The sequence below is a fragment of the Salminus brasiliensis genome, chromosome 3 (assembly GCF_030463535.1).
Source record: "Salminus brasiliensis chromosome 3, fSalBra1.hap2, whole genome shotgun sequence".
NCBI classification, from domain to species: domain Eukaryota; kingdom Metazoa; phylum Chordata; class Actinopteri; order Characiformes; family Bryconidae; genus Salminus; species Salminus brasiliensis.
In genome coordinates, this window is record NC_132880.1 from 907,330 (window position 1) to 909,710 (window position 2,381).

General features: G+C 43.0%; 1 protein-coding gene across 4 annotated transcripts in view; it reads right to left on the minus strand.

Moving 5' to 3' along the window:
* Positions 1-772: 772 nt before the first annotated feature.
* Positions 773-2,381, minus strand: part of st13 (ST13 Hsp70 interacting protein) — a 6,916-nt gene continuing 5,307 nt past the window's right edge. For all 4 annotated transcript variants that reach the window (XM_072675088.1, XM_072675089.1, XM_072675090.1 and 1 more), the window contains exon 13: positions 773-2,381. This exon is cut by the window's right edge and continues 344 nt beyond it. The gene's annotated coding sequence lies outside the window, so the exon portion shown is untranslated.

Below are 2,381 nucleotides of genomic sequence, written 5' to 3' on the forward strand. Positions count from 1 at the left end.
TTCCTGTCTGTTCAAGGCTTGGCGGCAGTGCTTTCCTCTTTCCTCTGGACTTTCATTAATCTGATATTAACTGATCAAACCTTAAAAACACCTCCTACTAGTTAATGATCTCCAATTATATTGGATTAGTTAATTGTGCATGGCTGGTGATCAACTTTGGATGCATCATAAGGACAAAAGTATTGGGACACCTGCACATTCATTGTTTGTTTTGAAATCCAACATAATCAAGTTTCTCCTGTTGGAGTAGATTTTGGAGGAGCGTTGCTCATTGGATTGGATTGCATTTTAGTGAGAAAAGCATCAGTGAGGTCAGGATACTGGAAGATCGCCCCCAACTCATCTGAAAGTACTGGATGGAGCTCCTCATTCCAGAGAACACAGTTCCTCCACAGCTCAATGCTGGGGGGCTTTATACCCCTCTAGCCCACGCCTGGCATTAGGCACTATACTGCTAGGTTTATGCTGATCTGCTCCAGAGATTAATGTACTTAATAAAAAGCCCCATACTGGTTTTGAATTAGCTGTCCAGCTGGGCACCATTAGCGCATTAACCAAAATATTTAAACTAGTAAAGATGTCAGTGTATAAGCCTTACTGCTACCTCACTGGAGATACGAGTAGCCTTTAACAATGAGGTCTAACAAATGATTTGCTTTTATTTTAACATGGACAAAATCTGAAGCTGGACAGTTTAAATCAGGGGCCAGATTCAAGTAGTTTTCTCTTAGATGGTGTAGAAGTGTAACATCACACAAAAAACAGAAAAAAATCAGCAACCAAAACCTTTTATTGACTGAAATCATCATTCATTTCCATTTCTGAAGCATACCCTCCTCAATTAGAAGAAGAAACACCTTGATATTTGATTCCTTTATTTTTTTTTTTGCTTGTAGGAGAAAGTAAGAGAGGAAAATAGAGCTTTTATTTGAGTGAGGATGAAAACGAACAAAAAATCATTAAAAAAAAAATTTAAATGAATCATTATGGCCATCTCCGCTTAGCAGAGCAGTACAAAGCAGAGAGGTACAGGCTGACGTCCTGTTGAACACAGAAGCTCTTCCCTATTGGGCTCCTAGTCAGCTTTGAGAGCCAGAAATGAGCCTAAATGTCAGTTTTTAATCGTTTATTTGATCTACAATACAAGCAGTGACTCGGATCTTCAAAATCACACGCTCTCGGACCGTCTTTACTGCAGCGTGTCTGTTTTCCTGTTCAATCCAACTGATCAATCCAACCTTCACCTACAAATGCAACTGTTGCTAGATTGGACAAGCTTTAGAGACCAGAGTTCATTCAGCCTGAGTATTACTGTCTAATGAGGTTTATTTTGAATAATGGTGTAAAAGTTCTCTCTTGTGTGTAATTAATCAATTTAAACTAGAAACTAGAAAAGTTAGTCTAATCCAGACTGGATACGTCACTGTGCACATCTTACCTACACTTCAACAGGCTGAACGTGAGCAGTCTTGTCCAACCTAGCAGCAAGCAATTCTGCTCAACTCTCTCTGCTGGAGGAACACAGAGGTCCACAGCAACGTTCCTCAGTCCTGGGGGGGATTTTACAAAGCACACCTCCTCAGTTAGCAAGATACATAGAGAATGGTCCAATAGGAACGTCCCTCTGCTCGTGTCCCGTCGGACGGGCTGGACTAAAGGTTAATGTTATCTGGCTGAAGTGAGACATCCTGCTGTGTGAAGCACCGCCGCCCAATCCACCACCTTCAGCTTGCTCCTGAGCCAGCGAGGCAAGGAGTCGGATCTGGAGGGGAAATTTACGAAGCTGGATAAGCTAAGCTCAAATTAAACAGGTGGGTGTTCTCTCTCCTGTTGGACAGCTTAGCTTGACTTTGGGCTTCAGGTATCTGGATAGCTAAAGGTCCTGAGGCATATTCGTAATTGAGGATGAGCCAGATAACTTTAGCCCAAAGTCATGTCTGTCCAGTAGAGGACGAGGTAAGGGATGTTAGTATTTTGCAATCCTAGACTTAGACTTAGATTATCCAGCTGAGAGGTAAGATTCAGATAATCTACAATAAAGGTCTGGATTGTCCAATAGGAGGCGAGGGAAGGATGTCCCTCTTCCAGGATTGGCCAGATAATTCCAGGTAAAACTAAAGACTGTCCAATGGGAGGAGAGTTAAGTGCCATTTCTACTGGTCAGCGCTCAGGTTGGGCTCAAGTTATCCAGCCTAATGCCGGCGGGTCAGAGCCAGAATGAGAAACACTGCAGGGGTCAGAGCAGGATTTGGGATCAGGACTGGACACTGGAATTGAGATTTTCCTGCCCTTCCGTGTTCGAGGAGGTAAGCGTGTTAACGTTGTTTTCCAAGGTCAGTTAAGATTGACGTCGGCTTCCTCTCCAGTTCTCCACCTCCACT